The sequence below is a fragment of the Sebastes umbrosus genome, chromosome 8 (assembly GCF_015220745.1).
Source record: "Sebastes umbrosus isolate fSebUmb1 chromosome 8, fSebUmb1.pri, whole genome shotgun sequence".
NCBI lineage: Eukaryota > Metazoa > Chordata > Actinopteri > Perciformes > Sebastidae > Sebastes > Sebastes umbrosus.
Window position 1 is genome coordinate 18144974 of NC_051276.1, and position 13799 is coordinate 18158772.

At 36.4% G+C, this 13799-nt stretch overlaps 2 long non-coding RNA genes across 2 annotated transcripts in view; one reads left to right on the forward strand and one right to left on the reverse strand.

The window, feature by feature from the left end:
- The window catches only part of LOC119492748, a 31304-nt gene that overhangs the window by 2669 nt on the left and 14836 nt on the right, over nucleotides 1–13799 (forward strand). The window contains exons 2-3 of the long non-coding RNA XR_005207850.1: nucleotides 6001–6006; nucleotides 12923–12927. This is a non-coding gene — a long non-coding RNA (uncharacterized LOC119492748). The remainder of the gene's footprint in view (nucleotides 1–6000; nucleotides 6007–12922; nucleotides 12928–13799) is intronic.
- On the reverse strand, nucleotides 3538–5647 carry LOC119492747. Its single transcript, XR_005207849.1, has 4 exons — nucleotides 5499–5647; nucleotides 4511–4600; nucleotides 4271–4328; nucleotides 3538–4138 (listed from the first exon to the last, which is right to left on the reverse strand). It is a non-coding gene; the product is annotated as an uncharacterized LOC119492747 (long non-coding RNA).

Here is a 13799-nt window from a genome sequence, read left to right on the forward strand (position 1 = left end):
CTATGATATTTTCCTTTTTTCGACAGACTATACTATGACTTTTTAATTTTTTTGACATACTATACTATGACTTTTTTACGACATACTAGACTATGACTTTATTTTTTTGGCATATTATACTATGACTTTTTTATTTTTTTGACATACTATACTATGACTTCTTTTTTTGACATACTATAATATAATTTTTTTTATTTTTGCGACATACTATACTATGACTTTTTATCATTTTTTTTCAACATACTATATTATGACTTTTCTAGGAATAAGGGAAGCAACAATCTGCCGTTATGATCATGCAAGCACTGCCGTTTATTGTTTATCATGCCATTTAAACACAATAACACAGTACAACACAAAATAAAAGGAAATAGTGTCAGAGGGGTGGAAGAAAGAGAAGGGCTGTGGGTGGCGCCGAACCTTAAAACAAACAAAACAAAAACATGCTTCTTAACCCATAAAAAAATACTTAAATTTACTATAGCTGACAACGGCCAAAAGAAACAAAAAGAAAGCCTATCTGGCTACGCTAATCGGTCAAAAACCAAATACACTTTAACAGCCACGCATAAAACCTAGTGTTAACTAAAAGTCAAACACTATGTGTGGTGCCCAGTTTCCAAAACCACTGAACTAGTGCCTCATTCGAAAGAACGTTTAGCCTAAACACAAATTACCTAAGTAACCTCAAAGCTGACCGTCACACAGGTCAACATACAACAGAGAGACATAAAGGCGGACTGCTCAGTTTAAATCACAGTATGTAGTAGTATGTCGAAAAACTCAAAATATAGTATGTCAAAAAAAGTCATAGTATAGTATGTAAAAAAAGTCATAGTATAGTATGTAAAAAAAGTAAATAAAGTCATAGTGTAGTATGTCAAAAAACTGAAAGATTTCACAGTATCATATCGAGAATTTTTTTTTTTAAATGTCATTGTATAGTATCTAAAAAAAAGTCATATTATAGTATGTCGAAAATTGTATAAAAAAAGTCACAGTATATTATGTCGAAAACTTTTATGATAAAAAAAATCATAGTATAGTATGCTGAAAATTTGTATGAAAAAATGTCATAGTATAGTATGTCAAAACATTTATGGAAAAAGTCATATGTTGAAAAATTTTATGAAAAAAGTCATAGTATAGTATGTTGAAATTTCTTTTTGAAAAAAAATCATGGTATAGTTTGTCGCAAAATGTTATGATAAAAAAGTCATAGTATAGCATGTCGAAAAATTGTATGAAAAAAAGTCATAGTATAGCATGGCGAAAAATGTTATGAAAAAATGTCATAGTATGCATGTTGAAAGATTTTATGATCAAAAGTCATAGTATAATGTGTCGAAAAGCTTTATGAAAAAAAGTCATAGTATAGTATGTCACAGTATAGTATGTAGAAAAATGTTATGATGAAAAAATGTTATAATAAAAAAGTCATAGTATAGTAAGTCGAAAAATGTAATGATAAAGTCATAGTATAGCATGTCAAAAAATGTTATGGAAAAAAGTCAAAGTATACTATCTCAAAAAATGTTATGATAAAAAAGTCATAGTATAGTATGTCGAAATTGTATGATAAAAAAGTCATAGTATTTTGAAAAACTTTTATGACAAAAGTCATAGCATAGTAAGTCAAAAGATTTTATGAAAAAAAGTCAGTATAGTATTTTGAAAAACTTTAATGATAAAAGTCATAGTATAGCATGTAAAAAAATGTAATGAAAAAGTCACAGCATAGTATGTCGAAAAATTTTATGATAAAAAAGTCACATGTCGAAAGATTTTATGAAAAGAAGTCATAGGTATGTTGAAAAAGTTTATCGAAAGATATGATAGTTTATATTTTAGCGAAAAATCATATTTTTAGCTCAGTGTGGTAAATATATGGCTGAGACACTTGAGGTTGTGGGTTGGAATATCGGTGGTTGTGGGTTAGATCCTTATGTGACACAGTCTGTTTTCAGGTCTAACTTCTAATGATGAAGTCAAATACACGAAGAGAACAGTCAGAAGTGCGTGTGGCATTGGTGGCTTGGTTGCTAAGTTCCCGGTTCAGCGTGTGGCAGAGCAGGGTTCAATCCCCACCCACATCAATGCCCAGTGCCCAACAGTGGAATGAGACTAGCGTGTCCTCCCAGGGTTCAGAGACATACAACTGCGGTGTTATGCAACAGAAAACCTGAAATTGCATTTATTCAAACGTGTGTGATCAGGGAACTTTAGTTGTTTTCCAAGATCCACTCTCAGCTGCCAGTCTGAGGCTGTGGACAGTCGGCATGGTCTTGTCTGTGGTAGGGTTAGGGTTCTCTCCACCTGGGGAGCACCTGGTCGTGGCGCCAGCGGTAATGTCTATCGGCCAAGGTGATGCTGAGGAGATGTTGAAGAAGATGTTGAAGGGATCAAGCACATAGAGGTGAATATATTAGAAAAATAAATAAAGGGTTAGGATTATATATTATATAGGTTAGGGTTAGGGCTATATATTATATAGGTTAGGGTTATATATTATATAGGTTAGGGTTAGGGTTATATGCATGGGGGTTGCACCAGCACACAAATAAATAAAGATATTATATTTACTTTGTAAGAACTCAGTTAAATTAGTTACAATTTCTGGTTTTCTGTTGCATAACCCCCCGGTTGTATCTGTGCGAAACCCTGGGTGGAGACGCTCGTCTCACTCCACTGTCGGGCACCGGGCATTGATGTGAGGGTGGGGATTGAACTCTGCACTGCCGCAGCCAGAACCGGGAATTTAGCAACCAAGCCACCAATGCCACACGCACTTCTGAGTGTTGTCTTTGTATATTTGATTTCGTCATTAGAAGTTAGACCTGAAAACAGTCTCTGTCACAAAAGGATCGATATCACAACCTCCAGTATTCTAACCATATACAGTATTTACCACCCCAAGCTATTTCTCAAGTCATATTATGGCATGTCAAAAAGTGGTAAAAAAAGTCATTGGATAGTATCATGAAAAAAAAGTAATAGTATAGCATGTTGAAAAAAAATCATATGTATATTGAAAAAAAAGCCATAGTAAATATTAATTAATATAATATGTAAAAAAAAAAAAAAAAAAAAGTCAGAGTATAGTATGTCGAAAAAAATTTAAAAAAGTAATTGTATATGTGGAAAAAATAAAGTCATAGTATATTATGTTGAAAAATAAAGTCATAATATAGTATGTTGAAAAAATAAAAAAGTCATACTGCAGTATATCTAAAAAAAAGTCATACTAACTAATAACATACTATATTATTATATTTTTATGACACTATACCATGACATTTTGTATGACATATTATACTTTGACATTTTTATAACATACTATACTAGGACATTTTTATGACTTTTTTTATATAACAATTGATGGCAACATTAATACAACTATGCCAACAACAACTACAACAACAACTACTACTACCAGTTGATTTGATAGTTATCAAATGTTTGTTCCATGCGCTCCAGGTCTCATCTCCTCCAGGCCCTTCAAGTCCATTTGTTCATTCAGCAGTCTGGACAGAAAACAGAGACAATTACATCAACATTTGCAAAACATATAACGTCACTCCAGCTCCAATAACTTTTTGCATTCGTTTTTCATGGAAGATAAATCAAAAACCTTATACAACACAAAATACAGGTAGGTATACTGGGTCATACATTGATAATCTGATCATGTAATCACAATGTGCCGTGTGTAATGATGACAAGGAGTTAAATATTGACTTATATTTAATTACATTTATGGCCCTTTAGGTCATAAAATGACTTACAATGATTTAACGGAGACCTTCATTGTCTGTCAGTCCATTAATTTAGTAACAAAGGTAACAAATAATAAAATTAAAATCAAAAATAAACAAAGCAGTCAAGTGGTTTTGACATATACTATGTAATTCCCATTCTACACCATCTACTATCAATAAAAAAGGCTAAAATGACAAATAAATATCTTTAAGAAACAAATAAAAGAAATCTGAAACAATAATCAGAGTATTGAGAATATTTTGCTTTGCTGGGGTTTTCTTATTCTGTGAGTTCGTCCAGCATCGATCTCGTCTCGGAGACGGCTGAGCTGCTTCTGATTAGCCTCCATGTGGTTCTCCAGCTGCTTTTCCAGCGTTTTCTGGAGGACAGGACACAAAAAAAAAACCACATTACAGACACAATCATTCAAATATAAAAATCATGTCATTTGACTGCTGCAGTTTCCAGCTGTGTACACATTGTAGTGTTTTTAAGGTCCATCTCTCCTCACCTTGATGTCGTTGTCTAAACCCAGTCTGCTGCTCATCCCCCAACACCTTGTATCTTTTCTCTGAGAACCAACAAAGAAGACAATGGAGCTCCTTAAAAGAGCTGCAATTTCAGCTTCACAAAATCTGAAGGTCTGGACATCAGAGAAAATGATAATCTCAGGAAGTGTAACACTGAATGATGTCTGAATATTCAACAACATTTAGCACAACGCAGCTGGTAATGAGAAAATATATCCTACCTCAGAGCTTCAGCACAGAGAAGATGTTCTCTCACTTGGTCGGTATAATGTTCCTCTTCTTCCCAGATGTCATCCACTGACGCCACATATCTACAAGTGTGCGACAAATAAAAGCCCCTGTCTTGTGCAACATAAACATGCAACACAACTGACGGTAAATCTCATACAACAATAATACACTTTTATATAATTTATAGTTCAATTTAATATGATCCAGAATTATTCCAGTAATCACAATGCTATAATGAAATGGGTTACAGATTAGACTGTGGTGGCCCACTACAGTCTAATATAGCCGGTGTCCCCCCTGTTCCCTCCGACCGCGGTCGGGAGGCTGAGTCAGGAAAAGCCAACACTAGGATCAGCAGTGATTCATGGAGAGACCTTCGTCTGGTCAGCTAACATTACTGCCATGCAGGGGAAATATAGAGTGATATTGTGGTTTTAGCTGACGTGTGAAGCCTCACTGTTTTGAGCGAAGCTCGTTCATGTTTATGTAGAGCGAGCACAAGCGCGAACCCGACGCTGACTTTCGTTGACTTAATGGCCACAGGTGTCGCTGTTAACAGACATTTCTGATTCTTACAAACAGTCCCTTTAACATTTCACCGTCTTTGCTATGCACCAATGGAGAAAATTGCGAGTCACCGCAAAGTCACAAGCAGATTTAGGCGGAATATGGGGGAAACTACCACAAAAAAAAAGGAAAAGCAGCTACAACAAAGATTATAAAACTACTTCTAGGTATGTATAAACCAGTGGAAGGTGATGCTCAGAGTTTTTTGTGAAATTTGCTGACATGAAGCCAAGCAGTTCATGTGAGTCTCACAAAAAACATGCATCTTAAACAGAGCATGTGCCGATCTATGGATGCATTTGGGCACAAAGCATAGAGATGTTACGAGATAAGGGGCAGAATAGAAATTTTTATTATTTAAGTAAGATAGACATGAAGTCTCACTTATAGCGACTTTATTTCTGCACTCACCAAAACAAAACCAGCATATCGTCCGACTCTCAAGTCTGCCTACACCTGTTCTCAGGCAAGTTCTCTTCTTGCTGCAGCCAGCAGGTAACAACATAGAGGAAGAGTTCTTCTTCTTCTCTTATTTCTTACTCGCCAGCTCCAGCTGGTGGCAAACATCACCAAACACATACTGCTTAAAATAACACTGCAGCCTAAACAAAACCCAAACATTTTAACAAGACATCTGCACTTACATTTAAATAAAAGTAATCATATTGCTATTTGGGGAAATTGGGGAATTACCTGTTTGATCCAGTTGGTGGTATCAAATTTCTATTAAAGGTCCCATATCATGCTCATTTTCAGGTTCATATTGTATTTTGTGTTTCTACTAGAACATGTTTACATGCTGTAATGTTAAAAAAAAAACTTTATTTTCCTCATACTGTCAGCTTGAATATGCCTGTATTTACCCTCTGTCTGAAACGCTCAGTTTTAGCGCATTTTGACGGAATTGCAACAGAATTGCGTTACTGGGCAACAGCTTGGGTCCATGTGTACTTCCTGTCAGCTGATGACATTCACATACACTGCAACCAGGAATAAACTGGGACACATTTAGAATGTTTACATTTAAAACTGTGTAAAGGGTCTAAATATTGTATATTTGTGACATCACAAATGGACAGAAATCGCGACGGCTTGTTTCAAATGCAGAGTTTCTGAATATGGGCTGTGTGTATTTCCCTACGGATAGAGTGTTTCGATACTTTCACAGTATTTATATAGGACTTAAGCCTGCTATATAATAAAAAAACAAACATGAAAATCACACTTTTTTATAATATGGGACCTTTAAAATGTGATTTCTCTGTTGATAAAATCCTGATTAAGTTAGCACATTTTCATAGGCAAGCACTGATAGCATGGTTATTATCTTACAAACAACTTTTCACCCCATAGGATAAAGAATAAAGAATAAAGACATTCAATATAAAAATAGGACTATCTTCTATCACGCATAGTTTAATAATGGAATATTGACAGTTAGCCAATTACTTAATACAACTGGGTATCTATTATCTTATAAAGAATATCTTGATAAAGTCAAAATGCCTGTAAAACCAAAAAATTGTTGCTATTGCTTTAGATGCTATACCAGAAAGTGTCCTTATACTTCTACGAAACACTGGTACTGTTGATCAACCTTTTAATTCAGAAGTTTGGGTGGAAGATCGTTATATTGGAGGTACTAATATACTGAAAGAGAAGTGCTCTCACAAAAATATAAGAAACACACTCAGCTATGTGTCCGTCCCTTCATCCAGATGTTTTTGGTCTTCCTTATATGATGATATACAGTGGGAGAACGCTTGGAAAATGTGTGATAAATACTAAATCAATAACAAACTCAAGGAAGTGTCCTTCAAGATATTACATAGATATTGATTATAAATGTGATTACTGTTGATTTGAAAAATAGAGTATTTCCCATCTATTTTGTCAATACAAGAATGTTTTGGATTGACGTAGCCAACTTTCTACAAAAGACACTTAAAATGAATATTGAAATAAATATGTTAGATGTAATGCTACATTTTAGTCAAGATAGGATTAAAAAATAAAATGCCATATATCATACAATTATTTATTACTTTTGGAAAATGTAATATTCATAAGAAACCAAGCCAACTTTCCTGCACTTCATTAATGGATTCAAACAATATAGCACCATATACCCAATGTTAAAAACAAAACAAAAACCATTAAGACCTATAAGTTATTTAAATAATATAATATGATGCATATAACATAAACTCTGGCATTATGAAATGTATATGTCATTATTTTTGTATTTTTTTTCAGTTGCCTATGTATCTGTTTGTACCTCTGTTAATGAGCATGTGTTCAATAAAGAAAGCATTGAAATGTATTTATTTATTTGCATATTGAGGTAGCCTAATCCAAAAGTAACGGACAGTAATCAAGTTACTTTGTGAGATGACTAACAGGTAATTATAGTAATTCTAACAGAATACAGTTTGTAAGTGACCCTCCCAGTGAATGTCTTATTATATACTGACTATATCAAACTTCAGAATAACTGAGCCGCATGTTCATGTTGGTCACATTCCTGGATGTGGATCATTTTAGATGGAAGAGCATATAACAGAAATTGAATCACACGGTATGTTTAGACGGAGCCACTCAACCCCCACCAGTGTTTTCCGTATACCGTCATTTGCATAAACATGAGTAATTTATGAATAATAAATGCCCCTTGCATTCAGCAGGAGCCGCTAATTTGCATATCACCACAGCTACAGTTTTATTTCCTTAGTGCGGTGTTATCATGAAGCCCCTTCAAGCCTGCATAAACCAGAATCAAAGAAATAATGCTTTCACAGGTACGTGCTGCTGAGGACTTGTTTTATTATCTTAATCTCTTTCTCTACAGGCGGAAAAAAAAGATTTTTAACTTTAATGTGTGAGCTCTTGTCTGTGATATGCTTGTAAAACGCTATACGTTCAGTCAGTGTGTACACCATGCGGGCTTTACATCTGCAGCAGGCTATCCATCCATCGCTCGGTCTCACCCTTTAAATTGCATAAACATGAAGTGCCGATGCATTATTGATGAGACCATTGCAACGTTTACTGTATGTGCGCCCCTGTATGTGTGTGTGTGTGTGTGTACTGATAGGGCGTGTAATGCTTGCGTGCGTGCGTGAGTGACTGTGTGCATGTACGTCTGTGTTGTCAGTATAACTAAAACACCTTTCCTTCTGTATATTTCGCATAATTCCGCAGTGTGGTAGATGACTTATTTTTGTCTTTTTTTATCTTGTTTTAGAATATCTTAAAACATATGATTTTTTTTTTTTTTTTTTTTTTTACATTGGTGTTGAATTTTCTATTTATTTATATTTTTGGCAGTAATGAGACTCAGTCAATGCAGCCTGCAGTCTCTTTATTTACAGAAGAAATACTTGGATGCTCAGAGGCAGCAAGTATGTGTGTGTGTGTGTGTGTGTGTGTGTGTGTGTGCGTGTGTGTGCGTGTGTGTGTGAAAAGAGAGAGATGAGAAGATGTTAGGTCAGACTTGTGTGTGTCTGTGACTAAAGGTTGTGCCTATATAATCTGACAGGCAGTATTTTATGGGAAATCAGACTCGCGTGATTTGGTGGCATCACTAGATCAGCTGAATGATCTTTGAGCCTCCCTGATCAAGTTAGTCTCATCCCCCCCCCCCCCCCCCTCCAGAGTCAAGTCTGCTCCTCTCCTGTCTGTTATTTCTCAGCTGCATATTATAGGCATGGTGAAATTATCTCAATTCACGGAGACACACAAAGTCAGCCGCTGACCGACGGATTGATGCTGTGTGTGAAGCATCACCTTGGCTTTTTACACAGCTTTGTGAACTATTCATGATGATGTTATGAAGGAGGAGGAGGAGAAGAATCTAGAGGAGGAGGAGGAGGAAGAGGAGGAGAAGGATAATCCCCACCCCGTGGCCCACCTCCCCACCGTCTCATCTCTAAAGTTACTTTCTTGTATGAAAGGAAAATAATTTGGAAATAACCTTGACAACGATGCAAATGATTTCTCTGACCAATGAGCTCGCTTAATCTCTTTTTCCCCACTTCTCTGATATTCCCCACGTTTTCGCTGTAGCGTTCAATCCATTTCGGCTTCACACACCAACAAATACAATTAAATCCTGATTCAAACGCCCTATATGTGCATATTAATTATTCTGCCCTCCATCCGGCACAAACGCCCCACCCACCCCTATTGTTGCCGTGGCAACCAGGGGTGGCAGTGCTGATGTCAGAGACTCCTCCAAGGACACTCACATGCAGGCGCTGGGTCAGGTGATGTGTACTGCTGCTGGGCATCGGCTAACACCCCAGAACAAAATGGCCGCCGTTTCCCCCTTTTGCCGCATGGGAGAGTCTCTCTTTGAGCTTTAAACAAAAGAGGAAGTGCACCTGTGCTTGCCTGATACCTTTTTTTTTTTATGATACGTGTGATATGGATGTAGTGGGATATTCTCAGTGTGATTGGTGTGACCGAAACGCATCACAAAGCTGAGCTGTCTGAGCCCCCTCAGAGATCAGCTGCCTGTCTGAAGAATTTAGAAATCTGCCTGGCTATTTAAGTGCATTCACATCTGTGTGTGCCTTTGTGTTTGAATGTGTCCGTACACTGGTTTCCTCAGGTTGGCATTAAGCAGCCAAGGATTTTTTTTTTTCTCGCTTTCCCCTCCCCCCTCCAGACACTCAAAGCTCCCCCACCATCTCTCTCTCCCTCTCTGTCTCTAATTGAGCTTTGTGTCTACCTCCATCTCCATTCAAATCCAGAGTCATTTGCATACTGCCGCCGCACGCCGGACAGCTCCCCAGCTGTACAGTACAGAACTAAATGAGGAACACAGACCCACTTTACGTGACGTGAATACTAAGCAGCGAGGAGAGTCATTTTCCTGTTTCCTGAAAACACAGCTACCTGAGAGACGAAGCAGGGGCAGAGAGGAAGGAGGACGGTTGTATCAAATCAGTGCATTCACAGCGAGACAGGCATTACCAGCCTGAGAGGAGATGCTGATGTAGAGGAAGAGTTTATTATTTCTAATAAAACAAGACATTGCAGAAGGTATCATACTATAATTTGACATCAAAATAGCCAGATATATACTGTAATATATAAAGGAAGTTTGTGGTAAAAAACAGTTTACATGCATGTTCAGACGTCACTGCTTCGGCACGTGATTTTTTTTTTTATATCACAATCATTCTGCAGGAAAGTACAGGATTTACCCAGCTTTTTTTTGGTACCAGTCAGACATGATAATTGCTCCCGTTTTGCTCAAACATTGCCGGGTTTAATTTGGACCCAGCTGCCCCTTGGCTTTTCTCTCGCTTCAGTCCTGTGGAGGCCTGATCCTGAGCTCTATCTTGCACTTCACCAGAGCATCAGCATCAAGGAATTTTAGGGACATTTTGCTTGAGTGCGCGGAGACACGTAATGATTTTGTATTTTTGATGCACTCCAACCACACTTAACAGAATATGTTAAGCACACCCTTAATGGGAACCTTCAAAACCCCAAGGCCAATTTTCATTTCTAGCATATTGGTAGGGATTTGTGACATTTCAACTCATTTCAGGATTCAATCAAAGCCATAGCTCCAGGGAGAGCAAAAATGGCATGCTCTTTATAGCAAATCCAACCGTCCTTGGTTTGCTATATGCATACAACTTCTTCCTCCACAGTTAGACCAGTGAGAATCGAGTGAAATTTAATGATCCATTTAGCTTTACCTTGAAGACAAATGTAAACAGTGCAAAAAAAAAAAAAGCTTCAGATTTGTTCCCTCAGTGAGTTCAGATGGAAATGTTTTATTTAGAAAACAAAGTAACTCGTGTTCATTTGTGAATGGTTGCCAGGATTTAAATCACCGGGGAGTGAAAAACACACATCGTGCTCCATCATTCTGAGCACCTTAGCTTTGAGTGAAATGCAGAACAGGGCAGATAGAGGGATGTTAAAGTGCAGCCATTCTGGTGAAAATCCAATCCTTCACAGTACGAAGCTCCAACAAGTCCTCCAAATGACCCTTTATATCAACGTGCAATGTCCTCACCTTTCCAAATAGCCGGGCCATTTGGGTGAAATGGGTGCATGTATAGTGTGCTGGTGGGGTAATGTATGGCCCGTCTGTTGGCACTGTTCTATTTTTCTTGCCAAACAGCTGGAGTGCATTTGGTATATTTGAGCATGGATGTGTCCTGCTATTTGGGCTGTGTATTGTGTTGTGCAATTTAGGTGGCAGATTTTTTTTCCTTTTAAAAATATGAAATTTATTTGTATCATATTTATATAATTTGTATTAGAATTGCAAAGGTAAACATTTGTAAAATGTTATCACTAATGTCACAATAAATTAAACATTTTTGTTTAAATGTTATATTTAAAATAGATGCATTCTTCTTTACAAATACTCATCAATTAAATTAGAAATTAGAAAAATAATCACCCCTTTCGCCCTGATTGCTACATTTTTAAATGGGTGCGTACATCACTAAAGCAAAGCTATATATTGAGCGTGTGTGTGTGATATTCATACATCAGTGTGAATTTGCTCGCAGTGGGGCTTTTTTTTGCATCTTAATCTAATTAAGAACTAGATGCCTGAATATAGACGAAGAATTATGAGCTTGAAAATGGGGGGAGGGGAACTGTGTTTGATCAAGTCAGGTTGCCCAGCAACCCAAACCATTTATTTCAGACAAAAAAGCCCTCTAAGATTTAATAATAAGGTTGTCTGCATTAAAATGCAAAGGAGGCTGTCAGGCTGCACCTGAAGGACAGCAAAAATTAGGCAGGGTAATTTCTCGACTTACAGGTGAATTGCTGACCTTCTGCAGTGAGTGCCTGTCAAAATCTGCACTCAAACACTGCAAATCAGCCAAAATAAGCTTTTAAATGTAGCTCGTAAAAACTGAAGTGAATAAAATTGAACCGGCATGTGCATACAGCATGTTTTTCTCATTTCGAATTTTGTTAATTGAGCAAGCTCAAGTGAGTCTAAACGCAGTCATTATGAATTAAACACGATGATTTTCAATTTTCTACTCAGACAGGTTCACAGTTTGCATGCCTCGTTTATTTTAGGAAATAAAACCAAATATAATTACAGACAGATACAATAACAGACAAAGGAAAAATATGCCAAAATATGTCTCTCATGTTTATAATGTAAAAATAACATCAATTTTGGCACAATAATCATACAAAAATGAATGCATAATATTTCTATTCATATTTTCTCCAACTACAATCACAGAGCTTTTCTAAAAAACATATTTCAAAAATATAAACCACCAGAAGGTATATTTTCTGACACTCTGTAATTGACAGTGTGAAAGCTGGGTGTTGGCTGTTGAAGTGCTCCAACTATAATCACTGGCACCCTCCTCTCTTTTGTTTTCCTAATTGCCGCCATCCCTTTTGTTAGAGAGCATTCTTATAAGTGCATCAATCCCTGCTGCAGAGCACTGAAGGCTTCCTGTGGACTTCCTGTGGACTCCAACAAAAAGCCTTGTCAGGTGGATCAGCCATTAGTCACCAGTCCACATTGTCTCTGACAAATCTGACGTTTAAAGTACACGCGTAATTCCAAAGCACCCTCTGTGCTCCACAAATTGCACGCGTTCTATCCTGGAAATGTCATAAACGTCAGGTTGAACTTTTAACAGAAAACATGTTGATACAAAATGTTGATTTGAGCCTTTGCTCAGTTAAATCTCATCTCATCAAATGTATAGCAGTAGAAAAATATCTAAATAAATACATTTAATTGTTGACAATGGTTGCTATTATCATCATTATGGTACTGGTATGGCTCAGTAATTTATTTCTTTAAATCTTTTTTTCCCAAGACTTTGTAATTAGAATTTTAAATTCATATTTACACATTTTTTTCTGAAATGTGTTCAATCTTTTAAAGTTAATTTTTTATTATTATTATTATTATTATTATTATTATTATTAATAATAATAATAATAATAATAATAATAATAATAATAATAATAATAATAAAGCAATTTCTTTCATGGCATTTGAAACACTTTTTGTCTTTATCTGAATTAAAGCTTTATATATTTCTTTCAACTTCAGTGTAATCTGTAATAGATTTAGCTACAATGCCCTGATTAAATAATGCCCTCTTGTGGTTTTTGTGTGAGGAATATTAAGCGGAAGCAAATATATAATTAATATAATGATAACGCATACATTTTTATGCGTTATCTCATTTTACTCAGGCTCCAAATATATTCCTATACTTCATCCCATTTTGAATTATGTAAACACTTTCATTTCCTCTTTTAATTCTGTATCTTGAGAGCCTTGAGATGCTCATTTACTGCAACACCAAACACACACACAGACACATGCTTGTGTGGATGATAGGAATTACTCCCTTTTATCACTAGATGGGGTGAGAGCATCAGTTAAAAGGCTTTGAAACGGAGCAAATGTTGCCCCACTGCACCTTTGCAAATGGCAATTTCTTGATAAAACTGCATTATAATTCCTTTTAGAGTTTTTCTAGAAATTCAGGGTGTTGGTGAAGTCTGAACTTACGTCACCTTGGCAAGTTGTGCATGTGTTAAATCTCTGAAGGAGGTGTTTGAATGTTTTTTCCCGCTCAAATTTGCATATGTGCATGGCTGAGGTGTAAGCAATACTTACCAAATCAAAACACGTGTATATTGTGTGTGTGTGTGTGTGTGTGTGTGTTGTATTGGTGATTT